The following is a 17,918-nucleotide window of genomic DNA, read 5'->3' on the forward strand; positions in this document are numbered from 1 at the left end:
TTGAAAAGAGCTTTGTCGGTCATTCCAATGCGAAATGAGCAAGATTTCATGAAGGCCACCCCTAGCCATAAGCGATAAAGCAGAGTGGCCTCTCTTCGGCGGAGTCCAGTTGGCATACAGCGATGCATCAAAGAGGGCAGGTCGTATATTGACGATTGCTCCGGTTGGTCCGGCTACTTGATGTGCACTATAGAGAGAGCGTGATAAGAAAACGTTAAGCCGAGGTGAAGAAGCGTCAGTACGATCTCTGGTGTTAAGACAAATATAGATATGCACAGATAATTAAGATAGAGTTATTTAGGCATTGGAACCCATGACGTTTGGTGGGAGTCGAAACCGCGAGTTTTCGTATTAATTAAGACACAGTTAATTAAGGTATAGTTAAGTAAGGCACTCGAACCCACGACCTTTGATGGGAGAAAACAATAGGAAGCAACAACGCATTACAATGAAAATGTCGAGTAATATAAAGTAATGTCTCGTGAGCGGGCCTTCGTCCTCTTTAGCCTGTGCTAAAGTGGCTGTCAACTTTTATTCACCTGCTGTTGATCGCTTCAACTCGCCCTGTCTTCCTGCGACTCCTTTCTCGTCCTTGGATACCCGTGTGCTTGTGTTGTACGAGTTCAAGTTCGGATGCAAGTCGCGTTTTTAGCCAGCAAAATATCAAATGAAACTTCCAACGCAGAATTTTCGGGGAACGACATGACTGCGATCGCGAGCAGGCAGTTAGCGTTCTTCTGCCGCCCCCTAGATCTCTTTTTTAATCACTTCGGTCATATTGCCACGTTGCAGTGACGATCAAGAACGCAGTAACGAAACTATGATTGCCGAAACTAAACCTTAATTGGGCGAACTTGTGCACCCCAAAAGCAAGTGACATTCAAAGCACAACGATAGCGGCGAATAGAGTCAGTGATCGTCGAAAATCTCAACTGCGGGTCAAGGGCATCGGCTTTTATGAGTGACTCGTCCGAGGTTCCAGCGTAATCGCAGGTTCCCGAGTGCCCTCCCGAAAGGACTACACAATTCGGGTCGCGCACACAATCTGCATGATTACAGAAGGTTCGGCGAATACATACGCAACAGATAAAATCAACGATAACATTCTAGTAAATTCCAAATAATGCCGGCGCGCATCCCGCTGAGCGATAACGTCGCGTTGTTAGCGGGTGAAATCCAGCGCACAGAAAAAGGATAATTTTTATTTTTTATTTTATTTATCAATACTGCAATCCCCATTGGGGATTTTAGCAGGGTGGTAAACAATACATATGTAAGAATACTATAGTATAGGCAACGAAAAACAATACAAGTCAGGTTAACGGAGCTTAAACATAGCAGTGGCACAGCAAGAAAACAAATTGTTACTCAATACTTGAAACAAACGCCGAAAGGGATGATTTTAAAACTTGGTCATTGGTTAGATGATTCCATTCAACGATTGTTCGAGGAAAGAAGGAATACTTAAAACAATTATTACGTGTACTAAATGGGGTTATTGTTCGGCTATGTCGCTGTCTAGTAGCATAACCAGATGAAAAAGTAATTATTCCCGTGAGATCTGTCTTATAATGACCGTTAATAAGTTGAAAAAGAAATTTTAGTCGTGATACACGATTTCTTTGCATTAATGGTGGCAGGTTTGCTTTTGTTAAGAGGTATGTCACTGAAGTGCGTCCGAAGTTGTTATAAATGAAACGAGCTGCTTTTCTTTGCACCATTTCTATCTTGTTAGTGCCAGTTTTAGTAAAAGGGTCCCAAATTACACATGCATAGTCTAGCATCGGTAAAACTACAGCTTTATATGCGAGTAGGCGTACAGTGGGAGTAGAAAGTTTCAAAGCCCTTCTTAAAAAATAAAGCTTGCGGTTAGCATTAGATACTACATATTCAAGGTGCTTAGCCCAAGTGAGGTCATTTGTGATCCAGAGTCCTAGATACTTATAATGTGTTACTTCGGAAATATTTATGTTAGTAATACCATATGGAAACGTTAGTTTATGTTTCTTATGTGAGATGGACATAAAAACTGTTTTCTCGAAATTAATTGACATTTGCCAGGCAGCGCACCAGTCGACAATTTGTCGAAAAGCATCATTCAGCAACTCCTGGTCAGTAACATTGTCTATCTCCGAGTACAATACACAGTCATCTGCATAAAGCTTAGCCATAACAGGAATACCATGCAGCATATCATTAATGAACAAAAGGAACAAGAGAGGTCCAAGGACCGAGCCCTGCGGAACACCAGAGCCTACCGGAAGTCGTTCAGAAGCATGATTATTAAAAACAACAAATTGTTCTCTGCTATCAAGGTATGCTGTAAGCCAATTAATTAGTCTGGAGTTTTTCAGTATCTTGCTCAATTTGTAAAGTAGTTTTTTGTGAGAGACCCTGTCGAAAGCCTTTGAAAAGTCCATGAAAATAGCATCTATTTGTTTCCCATTGTTAATTGCTTTCGCAAAGTCGTGCACTGTTAAAACTAGTTGGGTAATTGTAGAGTAGCCTTTTCTGAATCCGTGTTGATGCTTTGTTAGTACATTATTGTTTTCCAAGAATTCTGAGATATGATTATGGATTATGTGTTCCAAAAGTTTACATACTGTAGATGTTAAAGAAATTGGACGGTAGTTTTGAATGCAGTGCTTTTTTCCTGTTTTATGTATTGGCTTCACTCTGGCTGTCCTCCAGTCACTCGGTACTTGTCCCTCGCACAATGACCTTGTGAACAGAATGTGCAAGTACTTTGATGTCCATTCTGCATACCGTTTTAAAAATGTGTTTGGAATGTTGTCCGGGCCAGAAGATTTTTTAGTGTTCAATTGTAAAAGCATGTTGAGTATACCTGGTTCGCTTATTTGAATATCGGGTATAGGCGGCACACACATTTCGAAAGGTGGTATTATTGGTGGTATTAGGTGGATAGTAAGTGTATGTGTCGATATGAAGGGTATAGAACTGGACATTGGCAAAGTTGACCTTCTCACTTTTTAACCTTGCCACTCCACTTATCAAACGCCTACAAATAATAAATAATTGCGCAGTGTTGCCCGAAACGCGAACAGTTGACAGTGTTGGCAAGGTATAGCGTTGCTGTGCAACTCCTCAAACTAAGTTGTATTGAAGGTAGGCAGGATGGCGCGCTTTCTGTGGCACTTATTGCCAGCCTGCTTCTTCCCACCTTTCCTTCTCGGTCAATTGCATGCACGTTTTGACTGAATTGTAATAATAGTACCTTTACATCTGTAGGCAAAGACTAGTAATTTGCACATTGACGGTGTCTCGAATGTTCTCGTAACTGCGACATTTTGATGGCGTTTGAAATCTAAGATATTCTTACGTCTTAGGAATTCGACATGTGTTAAGAAAAGGTGAGACGTCTCTTTATTAAAAATGTAGGAATAGGATACGGTACTTCCCTCTTTCTTGTCGCATTCGGAGGCAGAGGGTGTGGCACAGAGGAATGGGACGGGGCGATAGGGCGTGAAGAGGGTGGAGGGGGGGGGGGGGGGGAGGTCGATGTACTCCTCCAACCGCTCACTGAAGATAAGGTCGACAAGAATCCAAAGGATCATCTTGCATTTGTCGGGCATTTTCGTCCGGTGGATCCATTCCGCGGACGTTTTCGGGCCTGTAGTAAAGGTGGAAGCGTCGACAAAAACGTTTTCTCTGCGCGACTTGTGGTTTTCGTACTCCCGTAACATGTGCTCTGCAGTCGCTGGCGCGCCGCCATGCAACCTTGCATTTTGATCATGTCGCACGTCGCGCGTGGATCCTCGGTTCCTGTCGAACATTGCCGCGGTTTATGTCGTGCCAGTTTGCAGATGGCGAAGTATACGGAAGTTACGTGTCGCCGCCATTCACGGGCGACGAGATCGGGATTTGGTGGCAGAAGGCTGCAGAGGGCTGCCTCCTAGTCTTTTTTAGCAATAATGGTGCATTCCCAGTAATCTGGAAATTTGCGTTTCTCCTCTCCTTCTGAAAGAATTTATACGCGTTTTTTTTTCTGAGTTATAAGCCCTCCAACTGCAATTAGAATTAGGTGAGAGTGTTCGTGAGCGACATGTCTTCGTTGGTTAGTTCGTCATCTTCCAGGCCAGTGATTTGCGTGCGTTTCTCACCTTCTTTGCTTTCTTGGCAATCTCTTCAACCAACAACGGTTCGTGCTTACTGCAGCATGTTGCGTTATCTCCAAGTTTGGTCCTCTTGTCATTTTACGCCGAAACTCTGAGATGACACAGTGCGTGTCAAATTTTCATCAAGGCTTGGAAATTTCGCCCGAGCTACTCCTTTGAAAAATGTGGTAACGATATCGCGGTAGCGTTCAAGTGACCAGACGCCAGCATTGCTGTGGCAGAGTTAGCCAGACTACTATAGTTGCAAGTTTTTTTCACCCACGAAGCTGCTCAAGCTGTTTCAACATGTATTCATTTAGAACGCGTGACTGGAGCGAGTCTAGTTATTGTTTATGTTATATAATGTGTCGAAATCTTTCAAGTGCAGCATTTCCTGACAACGCATTTCACTTTTCATTGTTTTATTATCTGCCGCAACGTTTCGTGCCCTGTAACAACGACGGCGTCCCACTACAAATTGTAGTGACTAAACGAAAAAAAAATGTAGTGGATCAATAAGAATACGAGAATGGAATCAAATAACCAACATAAGAAGCACGCTTTTAAGCCTAAGGATATGGTGCCTGTATCACTGACCGCTCTTTTGGATCCGCCCCGGCAGTCGCAGTCATCGCTGAGTTGCCGAACAGGCACACAACGCGACCTCACGCTTAGACTGAAGCCTTTACCAGCCTAGCTTTAACTCCAGGTTATCAGCTACCGTTTTACCCTTGCGCAGTCGCTTTGCGTGCCAGAATGGAATTCACGGACGCACCAAGCTTATGCGTTCGCTTGATAAGCCTGAGGCGAGGGAGGCGGTGTTCTGACGTGCATGCACGTCCTTAGGTCTGCTCGGCAGTGTCGAGACATGGGAGACCATAAAAGGTGGTCCTGCGTGCACGACAAACAGTAAACGCAGACGCTTCCGCATTTCCCAGTCGAGACACGTTCTGCTTGAACGCGTGCCCCTCTCGCTTAGCGCACACATCCGCATAGAGCCAAAGCGGTCGGTAAAAAGTAAAAAAAAAAAAAATACCCGTACGCCCTGAACGTAAAGCCTCGGATGAGCTTGCGTGGCACCGGTAGTAACGCTGTATTCACATATGCAGCATGGCAAAATGGACAGTGCCATTATCTACGCTGCAACAGGTCTCACATATCCGACGGTCGTAAAGTCGGTTGTGAAGAAAACTAACTCGGGCAAACCTTGGCTCCGGTGAAGTCACGCGCTCGTGAAGATCCCGGCGGTGCGGGTACGGCACGTGCTGCACATAAGTTCCAGCGAACGTGAGCAGCTGAAGCAGTGCGCTCAGAGAGAGGGGCGAAGGTAAAACGTTTATCTCAGGGGATCTGAACGCCAGTCACTGTATTTAGGACGACACGCTCGCTGCTGCATTGGTCCTAGACCTGTAGCAGCATCCGCGTGGAGAGGATCCGCAGTTAAAGTTGCTGTATTATCAATATGGTTGTATGAGTGTACCGAAGTCAGAGGGGAAAGATTTGAAGGCACAGCTGCGTTCCTTTTTTTCTTCTAGTTTTGTTTCGAAAGACTCTGGAAGACAGCAAAGGTTGTGATCATGCTGTGTGCTTCGATGTTTCGTCCTCGTTTTTTTTTTCTTTTCGGTACTTCTAACCTTTTTCAAAGTGCAGGAAATATATTGGAGATTCGCTCCGGTTACAGCATCACATTTCTACTTTAATTTTAAGTTTGCGAATATTTGTACAGCATTTATCAGTACAAGGTGTCACGAGGAATATCGGGAAAAAACATTATGCAGGTTAAACGCAGCGTTTGAAACCTGTGGTAATTGAAGCCTTCGTGAAGTGATTATTTAAACGCTATTATACAACCATTCATCATCGGCACAGCGTTTTTCAGCATGGCCATCGCGAGTCTGTCCGGCCAGACAGCAATACGCGCTGACCTTGGTCATGTTTCTCACGCAGCTTTGTTCTACATCTATTTCTTTTCTTTTGTACACATTCAGGGAAAAGTAAACAAACCATCAAACCATCCCCACGCGATCCCGAATTGCACTGTCTCCGGGATCGGTTCAGTTTATCAGGCGATTAACTAAACCAGCTGATGCGCCAAGCCATGGCATTGAAAGTATAAGTAGGAATTAAGCGCTGTAAGGCGTAGAGTTATTTGTTGCAAGAAAAAATGCTCAAGTGCATTTTGTTTGTTCGTTTTTTTTTGTTGTTGTTGTTGCGCGGTCGGCAAAAGAACAGATGGTATCGACACGGGACGATACAATGAAATTATTTCTAAAGAACCGAAAACAAAAATTGCGGAGTGAACGAGGCGTTTCGTATTGGGAGACTTGACGAAACGCGTGATATTCCGACACCGTTATTATTAACAGGCAGAGAATGTGCGAACTATCTCAGCATGTGTCGTACTATAGTGATTGGCAATCGTGGTTGTCGTCACATTGTTTTCTTTCATTGAAAACAGACCCAGTGACCTGCGTAGGAGGGGATGCCTGGCTATATACCGGGTGTGTTTTTAGACTGTACAGATTTTTTTAAAAAAAATGCTTGGAGTAGACAACAACACACTGGTCTTTCAGCTGGATTCCTCGAACAGGCCCACATTATTTGCACGAGAAATCGAGATGTATATTTTACTAATTAACAAAATTTCAATGATTGAGTTTTTAACCAAATACAACGCGGCATATACTGCAGTTTGCGAAATGCAGCTCGGTGAGTTCGCAAGGCGTATCCACTTGGAGCGAATACTAAGGATGACACCAGTTTTCAGATATGTATTTCGAGAGTGTCCAACGAAGTACCTTACCGTTACACTTATTTTTATGCTTCAACGCTTAAAATAATGTTCTGAATAAAAAAAAGCAGCAGGTTTTAGTATTTCCTCCCGCTATGAACTAGTTTACTGAGAAAGCAGCATTCTCCTACAAGTGAACACCACTATCATATTTTAACCTGGTTGCCTTTTATTAAAATATTTACCCGCAAGCTCTACCAGGAAGTTGGGAGGGGTGATGGCTGCGGTCGTAGATTAAAACACTAAATTTCAGTAAAAATTGCAATAAAATTATGAAAATCATGGGTATCTAATTGGTAACTATACAATTCTGTGATAATAAAGAAATCAAACCGTTGCTTGCATAAGTAAGTTCTAAATTAATGTCTTTTGTGATGTACGCAACTTCCTTCCTGTAGGCCATATAATGCATTTTCTAGACTTCGAAATACATGGACACACTTTACCACTCTCAGGCTCCCCGTGTCTACATTTGTTGGACTGGTTTAGAGCAAATGTATAAGCCTGTATAGCCTTATAGACCCTCGTGTGTACAGCTGTTTAGCGAAAACTATGTGGAATTTCTTTTTTCGAGGTGCGCCGACATTTTACTACACTAATATACCTGATTTAGACAGTCTTCGTGGATCGTGTTTATTTTCATTGCTATTCCGTGATATGACGGTGCGTTTTCTGTGGTCAGTAAGAGAACTTTCGAGAAGTTCTGCAAGCAGTCTTATCTGTTTTTATCATTCATTACGACAACGTCCGAGCACCTAATTATCCGACGTGTCAGCAGCGTGGCATGCATTTAGGATGGTGGTTAAACGGATCCTGAAACACTTTTATTGGGACAGCCATTGTGTGAACACTCCAGGCGAATTTCCTTCGTCGTCGTCGCTGTGATGTTCCGCATAAAGTTCAAGTGCGATAACATCGCGGCCGCGCGCCCTATGTGTACGTTGTAGAATTCAGGGGTGCCGTCGTCTCAGAGTCTGACGTCACACTGAGGGTCGCTCTCCAGCCTACGCCACCGGTGCGTCTCGAAACGGGTAGCTGGCCTACGCTACCGGGGCGTCACACGGAGGCTTAGCGGGTCCAAGCCGTCGTCCGAACTTTCCCGACGAGAGCTGCTAAGTTTTTTATGAGTACCAAGTAGGGGATTGGAGTAGTAGAGCAGGGGGTTAATGCACAAGGGGGGAAAAGGGCAAACTTATTTAACGGCAAAGGCATGCGTAGTCGTACTGGCAGGAGCATGGAGCGCAGTGCACGTAGCACGCAGCTACAGGCTACATGTCAGAGCAGACGACATCATTCCGCCAGAGCCCACCACACAATCAGGATGTCTCTTAAAAACACTCCGTTTACCCGAGATCACTCGCTAGGGAAACTAATTATGTTCCAATCGACCAGTGGTTCGTAGCGGCACAGCACACCACAGCCAAAGCGGAGAAGGCTGACGCAAAGCCCTTGCGCCATCCCCAAGCTCATCATGTGAAGGGCGAAGCAAGCATACCAGACCCAGTGTTTTGCTAACCACCAGGTAGAGGTCAGTGGCCCGAGCTCGCCACAAGGTCAGGCTTCTCCAGATCCCGGCGTCTTTCGCTGAAGTTCTGGGAAAACATCCGTAGGCTCGTTCTCACGTCGACTTCTAATTAGCCGTCACTCTCAGTATCTCAGTGTCCGCGTTGACTCGGTGGAGTGTTGTTTGACGCCGGTGCCACAATGAAGCCGGCCTCCGCTCCTCGCCGAATACGCCAAACGTAACAGCTCCACCGCGGTGCGGAAAATTCCGACTGGCCAGCGCTGACAGCCTTTGGGCAGGATGAGAATGGCTGGGGACCAACAAGATGGCTTGGCTCTCAGCAAAAAACTGCAAACTCGGAATGCTGCCAGCCATCTCACAAGAATCAGCACGGAAGAGTCCAACCCGGCAACGCGGGACCACAAAGCATGGAAACCCTCGGAATTAGCTGTTTCCTCACCAGCCTTCATACTCAAATTTGAATATAAGCTGCTCTATTGGGAAATGAAAATTTCGACCCCAAAATTTTGAGGGGGGGGGGGGGGGGGTTCGCCAAAGCGAGCGCTCACGATCCTATCGAGTTCAACCAAATCCGACTGTCACGCTGCACGAGAGCAAAGGCATACGTACAACTAAGCCGAATGCTCTAAATAACCGGTGCTTCAAAACACCTTATGCAGCCTCTTTTCACGGAAAGCGTGTTCATACTATAGTACAGCCGACTACTTATCGCACGAACTGGCGCCCCTGAACAGCTTCGATAACTCTACGGTTACGTAATCAAAATCGCGAGCTTTGTGGCCGCAACTCACCGCATGCCGGCGTACCACGCATACGTATCATAATGCCTACACGCCTTTCTTTCCTTTCTGTCCATGCGGAACACGTCTTAACTTGCGCAATCTACGCACTCAAAAAAAAAAACTTTAGAAAATGCGCTTACTCGTAACTATTTCCAGGCACGCTTGATATGAACAGAACGCTGCCGCCTTCAACATACACGAGCGACCCAGTCACAAACATTGTTTTCTTCCGTCCGCACAGGACGCGCGCTAATGGAGCCTACGCTTCTTAGTGTAAATTATGCAACCGCTGAAAAGCAACGTGCTTAAGCCCAAACCCCATGAGATCGATGTTGTGCTCGACGGCGACGAGCGATGGCTCTGAGCCACGAAACGGGAGGTCGTGCAAATGTTTTGTAACTCGATCGCTCGGTTTTGGAAATTTAGAAATCGTCGCTCGCCGCTCGCAAGTGTTATGAGCGACTAGTGAGTAGCGCGAAGTCGAAACTGGACGTACATCGGTCAAGTACAACCGAATGTAGCACGGAACGAGCAAACGCTTGAATTTTTATGCGTGCAAGGATAAGAACCTACTGCGAGACCTTCCGAAATATTGTATGCTTCTTTTTACAGAAAAACACATCAACTTAAGTTAATGAAGCACGCGTCACGGCAGTTTCGACGCGTATTTGCTACCCTCATACCGGCAATACTGGGGAAACATCGCTCAAATTCGTCGCTTGTATGGATATGATCCGGCAACATTGATGCCTTCAGGTAGCATGTGTGGGTTTATTGACCGGTTGCCTTCATCCAAAAAAGATCACGTTCTCGTGACGCCTGTGACAGAAAGGATGTTCCACATCCGCCGCCAAGGTCTGTGAGTGGTGGCGCTGGCTTACAGTCCCAGGGATCTACTAGGAAACATAAATACCCGAGAAAGTGGATGGGGAAACGGCGCCGCGGTAGCTCAATTGGAAGAGCATCGCAGGCGAAATGCGAAGGTTGTGGGATCGCTTTCCATTCATTCATCGATTCTTTATTTCATTTGTTAAGCACAAGTAATTTTCCATATGCTGTCCTTGGTGTCAGTGTTTCTTGGTTTGATATGACTAACAAAAATACTTTATACTTTAAACTTGAAAGAAGAGCTTATACTTGCAACAAATGTTAGCTGATGCACATGGGCATTCCTGTAGGCATTCAAGAAATTACATTGACGTTTCAAGTCACTCACAAAAAGAAAGAAAAGTTGCTATTCATTGACGATCACTTCGTGAAACTAAAGCTTTTCTCAAAACACTCTTTTCAAACATCCCAGCTTCTCCAAGTAAAACATAAACAAAGCTCGTAACTTACAAACTGTGTCAAATCGCGAAACTTCTCAAACGCTCAAAAATAAACAAGCGAAACGTTTGTTTCTACGGAACATTTCCTTTTCTCTTTCGTTCCGGTTATCTTATGACGGACTCACTTGTCAGCCCTACTCGACGTGGTGGCGCCCCAATAGCTATTCCGGCTATCCAGGAACAACAAAAGACCTGACAGTCCATCAGCTCAGTCCAAACGTTACAGTTCCCTGCCAATTTGCGCCCTCGCGACATGCTTTCATCACGACCTCGTCTGGCCACCTTGCGCTCTCTCAAAGTGCAAAACGCACACGGAAAAGAAGGACCGAACGACGGCGAGCGTAATTGTCTAGCGCCCTTTGTCCGCGTTCGTGTGGAACATGCTTCTCTGTCTCTTTTTAAAATTAAATTATGGGGTTTTACGTGCCAAAACCACTTGCTGAATATGAGGCACGCCGTAGTGGAGGACTCCGGAAATTTCGACCACCTGGGGTTCTTTAACGTACACCTAAATATAAGTACACAGGTGTTTTCGCATTTCGCCCCCATCGACATGCGGCCGCCGTGGCCGGGATTCGATCCCGCGACCTCGTGCTCAGCAGCCCAACATCATAGCCACTGAGCAACCACGGCAGGTCTGTCTCTTTTTCAAGGTGGCTCGGACGCGCTTGAAATGAACACGTCGCAAGCGACGACCACGCCTTTCCTTTCTTTGCGCCGTGCCTTCTTGCGACTTTTTGCCGTCTTTGGCTGCACTACATTCTTCGCCGCGTGCCGACCTTTACAATGCTTCTTTCTGCGGGACTTCTTCCAATGCGCTCGCTTTCGAACCATCTGCTCACGCCTCGTGCTGACCGTCACACATCTGATCGGTCCGAATCACTGTCTTGCCCACACAGTCTGAATACCCAAGAAAGTGTATGGGGAAACCATGCCGCGGTAGCTCAATTGGTTAAAAAATCGCACGCGTAATGCGAAGACATGGAATCGTTGCCCACCTGCGACAAGTTGTTTTTTCATCGACTTTCATTGCCATTAATTTATCATTTCTTCAATCCAATTAGTAAGTACAAGTAATCTCCCATATCTTTTCCTTGGTGTCTTTGTTGTTGGCTTCTCATGATATGAATAATAAAAATCAGGCCACTCGGTTAACCCCCTTTCTCCTCGTTCTTGCATAACGAGGGTTTCGAATCCAGCAACATTGATGCCTTCAGGGAGCATGTGCGGGGTTTATTGACCACTTGCCTTCGCCCAGAATGACCACGTACTCGTGACGCCTGCGGCAGAAAGGGTGTTCCACATCCGTCGCCAGGGTTTGTGAGTGGTGGTGCTGGCTAAAACTCCCAAGGTTAGTTCTAGTAGTACTGCAGCATGTGAATACCCAAGAGAGTGAGGGGAAACCACGCCGCGGTAGCTCAGTTGGTTAGAGCATTGCATGCGTAATGCGAAGACGTGGGATCGTTCCCAATTTGTGCAAGTTGTTTTTCATCCACTTTCATTTGCAATAATTTATCGTTTCTCTATTTCATTTATTAAGCACAGGTAATTTCCCCTGTATTGTCCTTGGTGTCATTGTTTGTTGGCTTCTCATGATATGACTAATAAAATTCGGGCCCCTCGGTTAACCCCCTTTCTTCTCGTTTTCACACAGTCTGTGTGATCTGTACCTAAATCATTTCTATGTTTGCTTCGTCTGGCGGACAGCTTAGCCGACTCTGGAACAATGCAGCAGTCTTTACTTGAGCTGTGCAACTCGCACTCCTGCGAACTGCCCTCTACTGCATTGTCCAGGTCACGTTGTGCATCGGCACACAGCTCGTCGGTTTCGATCGCTGTCTCAACAGCACAGTCTGAATTATTCGTACCTAAATCATCGCTCTTTTGGGTACTTAAACCGGCGGACAACCTCACCGATCCCTGAAAAATGCAGTCGTCTTCCTGCATCGTCCAACTTGCACTGCGCTTCGACGCGCAGCCCTGATTCGACGTGGTTTTTCAGGTCTGTCTAGTCGGCAGTACACTGTACTTCGTTAACGACCTCGTTAACAATACCTACGACGCACAAACAAGATGACTGTGCCAATTCGTTGACAGCTGGCCAAGCTGTCTCTACAGTGCTCTGCTCGCACAGCACCTCGTTAGCAGCTCGTTAGTAGCTAAAGGCATCGTTAGCAGCTAACACTTTCAGTTCACCTATGAACTTCCTGCTAACATCACAGCTACTACTTCTGTCTTCGACTTTCAGCAAGAATATACCAGCGACTTCCTCCCACTTTCTCTGCCTTCTAAGTACAGATTTCTCAAGCTGCTGTTCGATTGCCTGATCCAATCATTCAATATTTTAATCCAATGCTGCCATTAACAGCTTCTTATTCTCCCTTCTTCCGACCTATCCTTTTCCTGCAAAATTCTTTTCAGTTTCCGCTTCGTTTCTTCTTGTTGTTGCCTTATTTTTTTTCTGTTCCTGTGCTTTGCTTAGAATTCCGTCACTGAGAGGTTCGATGACTTTCAAATTATTGTCACTTTGGAGAATGGTTTTACGAATCTTGGCTTCGCTTAAGTCATCCTTTGCTACTACCTGAAGCTCTTCCCACAAACACAGCAAGTTAGACCTCGTCAAACACAATAAGAGCATGATGGCTATTTTAAGCTTTGTCTCTGTTGTCACATAACACTTGCTGCGATACCCACGCAAATCAGAATACAAGATATCCAGCCATTCCAATCTACTAGCCCCGGAGGAATTGAAGCCTGGTAAGTCTTACACCCAAGACCAAACACTTACTCCCAGTAGCAGCACGACGTTACCAGCCCTTCTCCGTCGTATCCAGTCGGTTGCAACAGGTGGTCATTCCCAAGCCGTCTCCAACTTGATCGGAGTTCCGGTCGGTCACCACATCGCCCCTGCACTGATGGCGGCCTTGCTTTGTGCACTCGGAAAAGGAGGCAGTCGTCCGCCGTAGTTTTCTGCATCGTTGCTCGTGTTTCCCGGTTGAATTCACGTTTTCGGAGCAAAATACGCCACACCGGTCGAGTGTGTGTGGTGGCCAAAGCTTCAAGGCACGTCGAAGACAAATTTCTGCACGGTGGGGTGCTCAATTGCCTGCAATGACTTGCCGGCGACGATGTTCTCATCATTTTCGCGAGCCCTCATGAACGGCAGCAACGGTAGCAATGGATCGCCGCCGTTCGGCGGGAAATTGTTCTTTGTTTCGTCATCTCAGTGTTTGTTGCACTAGATCATGCTTACACGGCTTAGAGATGAAGTTGATCACGGCGTACCCACGTTCCGGTTCGGTTTGTCTGCAGTGCAGCATGCGGGTTAAAGGTATCTAGCTTAGGTACTGAATATCACTTGCCGCTTCTATAGAGTTTGCTGCTTCTATAGAGTTTGCCGCTTCTTTATACCGTGTTGCTCTAGCTAGGGTGCTTGACTGTACGAGTGCATCATGTTGTGTGTTAAAGCTGCGGATACTTGCGAGGACTGGTTTTATTGGTTTTATGCGGCCCGCTAAATCGTCGCGCCAGCTGTCACGCAGTTCATAATTCTGGGTCTATTTTATGCGTGGTTTAGTGCATGCTTTGAGTTATTTAAGTAGGAGGTTTTCGCCTTATCTCGTTTGTAAAGGAATTTAATCAAGCTTTGTTTTGTCGGAATCACTACGGGCAAGTGTTTATTTAACATCTTTATTCGTTTCGCCCGGAAGACATCTTCAACGTTGTCCTTACTTGGGAAATGTGTGAGAAAAGAGGTAGCTTAGAGCGAGCCTTTTGTTATTAGCTGCTGCATGTGGTATTGCTGTGCGATTCTCGCTGAAAAATTTGCGTGATGTTGCAACGTAGGTTCACCTCTATGCTGTATCATGCAGACTCTCCACGCAGAGTGCTTTGTTTGTTTCACAGCTTAGCGCATTTTCTCATGCGCAGTTTGTACTGAATCAAATTCTTATTATATTTTGCGACATAGAAGTGCAGTGCTTACGCCGCAAAGGACTAACCCCGACCTAACCGCCAGTGCCTATTTACATTGGCCGGCGCTACTCCACCTTTAAATATATCGTGTGTATTATCTTTTCCGTAGCATTCGAAAAAAAATATACACAAATTTTCGTAAGACGTTAGCCTCATGCGTTTCCAAGCAGGTCACTAAACGAATTTGACACGGTGAAAACTGCAGCTGAAAGGGCAGTTCATCAAGGACCACAGTGGATTTGCATTGGTGGCGCTGTTATGCTCTCGCGATTTTAAGCACCCGTGCGTTTGGTGACTTCGTTAACTAGAGCACACGTCCGCTCTCACAGAGGTCCGCGCCTCACCTGCAGCTATCACTAGCGAAGCTGTGCCCCTCACCCAGTCGAAGGTGAACTCACAGCCACGACATTCAACTACCTTCGCTGCAAAGCGTTGTTGTCATCTGTTGCTACCTCCCGGGCGTACTTTCAAAACTGTCCGCTAGGTGGTCATCAGTGGCACCTCTATAGGCGGTGCACTGCGCGTGTATGGTGTGCTCTAATCTGTGCGACGCTGTTGTTGGAAGCGACGTCGTCGAAGCTTTCTTTGTTGGATTCCACCAACCGCCGTAGCGCTTGTTCGTCCTTTCTTGTGAGCATGCGTCAAATATTTCGGGCCGATCATTATCGTTGTCACGCAGGCCCATTTCGTGCTTTCGACGCTGTTTTCAAGACCACGACAAAGAATTGCGCGCCAACACACTGCCACCGTGTCAAGAATGATTTCTATGCGATGAAATTTGTCGTTCTCGTCCGGCGTTGTATTGCTTGTTCTGGCTCCCGAAATGCATGCACAGATACTAACGCTCTTAGTTTCTGTGTGGAACACGAAACGTTGAAGTAACCATGGCCACCACTGTTTTTGTGCTGTAGCTCAGTGGTTATCACGGCCAAATGCACGTTGCTGCCGTGACACGAGTTCGAAATCGCAGTGGTGGCGGATGTAAACAAAGTTTTCTCCTCGCCCTGTGGAGACGATGCATCCTTAAAAAAAGTGTGCGCCCTTTGGGTTTTATCTGGTTCTACAACAATGATCGTCATGTATCTTGCCCGCATTTCCTTTCTTTGAGGCCGCGATGCCCAGTACTTCCAGGTCTCTAACGGCCCATGCGTTATCAACGTGACGTCGTAATTTTTACAGGAAAGTAGTGAGCGCAGAGTTTTCAAGAAAGGAAACAACGTAAGCAAGGCAGACGACCATTATTGTTGCGGGACGACGCAAGCCCGAAAGGGTGCCACGTTTTTCGAGAGTCCAAAGCTGGAGATTGCAAAGCGAGAGTGCAAAGCTGGAGGTGGCCTAACGTGGACAATATAACGTCGCTCACGACAACGGTCGCCGTTAGCGAAATGGACTGCGCACCGACTTCCCAGAACTTAACTGCAGTCGCAGTAAAGGAAAACGGAGAAGCGCATTTTTACCGCGAATTTGACATCACATACCAAGAAATCCGCGTGATCCTCAAAATTTTTTCCATGTGGATATACCTTGCAAGCTCACCGGCTAAAATTGGTAAAATGCAATTCCCGCGGTAGAGTGGCTAAAAAATTGCGGCAATAAGAATTATTCCTTAAGTAAGTTCATTCACTAGTCTTGCGCTTAGTTTATTAGTTAGTGCACATGCTTCAGGTCAATTATCTAAGTTTCTCTGTGCCCAAAGGCGCCTTTACTCACTAGCTGTCCTGAAGCTGTAGCACCATTTTTGAGGTATTCGTCCCCAATATCTGTCTGTCAGGAACTGCCCGAGTGAGTAAGGAATATAACCGGTGCACTTTTTTTTTAACCACATACAGATATATTGTAAAAGAAAGTAATGAGAGCAGTGAACGTTGCGTTCTCGCTGACAAGTTCTTAGGGGAGGCAGACGTGCTTTGCCGCTAATAACTTGAGCATCAGAAGACTAATAGACAAAAAGTCATTAATGCGCTTTTATTATTGCATTGAGGGCAGTTGTCTAAATGGCAGATTTGGAGGCAGTCACATTTTAATGCACACATTTCTTTTTAAGTTCTTCAAAATCGCATTTATATCGATTTAATCATCCTAGAATTCCACAGGCCAATCAAGGCAATATCCAGACCGAGTGCGTAGCTCTGCGCGTCATACGCCAACGCCCCATGAAGGAGAGTGGGGTGAAGTATGAATGACAGCATGTCGCCGCATGCGCTGACCCGACAAACAGCAACACATGCTGGCCAGACAAAGCGTGCTGTATCAGTAGCATGCCGCGACTGGCCGAGACGTTATTATTATTTTTTTAGTTCGAAAGCATGCCTTTAGGCATAATACAAAAGATGTTAGAAATACACGAACAGATTTGACTCGTGAAAAAAATCTAGGAGTGAACGATGATGGGGGCCATGAATCCAACGCTCAAGGTCGGGTGGGCGGCCAGGCCGAAGGCCTGTTGCCCGGAGATGGCGGAGACGGCTTAGATGAAGCCCTGGGCACGTCCATAATAGGTGTGTCACTGTCACATTTTGGATTCCTGTGCTACAAAATGGGCGCGATGAGCCGTAAGGACCATGGTACTGTTGTGGACAGAGAGCGGTCACAGACGGGGTGAGCGCGACCCCGACACGTAGCCTCCTTAACGTAACCTCCTCTGGGCGGGTTAACCCACCAGGGAGGTCTGACCCACACGGAGGTATGAGAGCTCGTGTGGTACGTCGGAGGTTTTCCTTTTCCCGAATCACACACTAAGAAAAAAAAGAGTATCCCTTACTCTTTTCGAAGAGTCTGGACTCGTCACGTATACGACTCACTTTGTGGGAGACACCCGAACTCTCTTTTGGCAAAGAGTCCCGAGACTATCTGCTCAATACAAGGTGTTTGCGTGACTCCGCACACAATAGCCATGCATACTCTGTTGTAATAGTCACCTATACCCTCTCAAAAGGGTCACAAGACTAGTGCTGAGGGAGTCCGTTAACAATTCTAAATGAGTCCAACGACTCAAGATAAAGTGTCTCATGAACACTGCAAGAATGACTCACCGAACTATTCTAGATGAGTCTGATGACTCCAGCAGTGTGTCAAGTTACCCTTAGTGCGTGGTGCCGGCCTCTTGCAAATAAAGTAAGGTAACTAATCTATGTAAGTCGTTTCACTCTTGGATGGCAGTGTCGAGCCGCTTTTCAAAATGTGTCAACAACTCTTGCTGTAAGTACACACGACTACGGCTAGTTCTCAAGAAGACTACTATGAAAAGACAACATAGGATAACAAAGAATCCACAGTAAACTTGACAAAAAGCACATGGCAGGTTAGCAAGAAAAAGTTAATATTTCATCAATCTTTGTTATTGTCTTCTGGAAAATTCAAATGTATAAGTCAGCACAGAATCACTATGAAAGCAAGACAGTT

The 17,918-nt window shown here is 45.9% G+C and overlaps 1 protein-coding gene across 15 annotated transcripts in view; it reads left to right on the forward strand.

Annotated features, from left to right (window-relative positions):
- LOC135902791 (coiled-coil domain-containing protein AGAP005037-like) overlaps positions 1-17,918 on the forward strand; it is a 583,363-nt gene that overhangs the window by 153,271 nt on the left and 412,174 nt on the right. The gene's annotated exons all lie outside the window — the stretch shown is intronic.

The sequence above is a fragment of the Dermacentor albipictus genome, chromosome 1 (assembly GCF_038994185.2).
Source record: "Dermacentor albipictus isolate Rhodes 1998 colony chromosome 1, USDA_Dalb.pri_finalv2, whole genome shotgun sequence".
Taxonomy (NCBI): Eukaryota; Metazoa; Arthropoda; class Arachnida; order Ixodida; family Ixodidae; genus Dermacentor; species Dermacentor albipictus.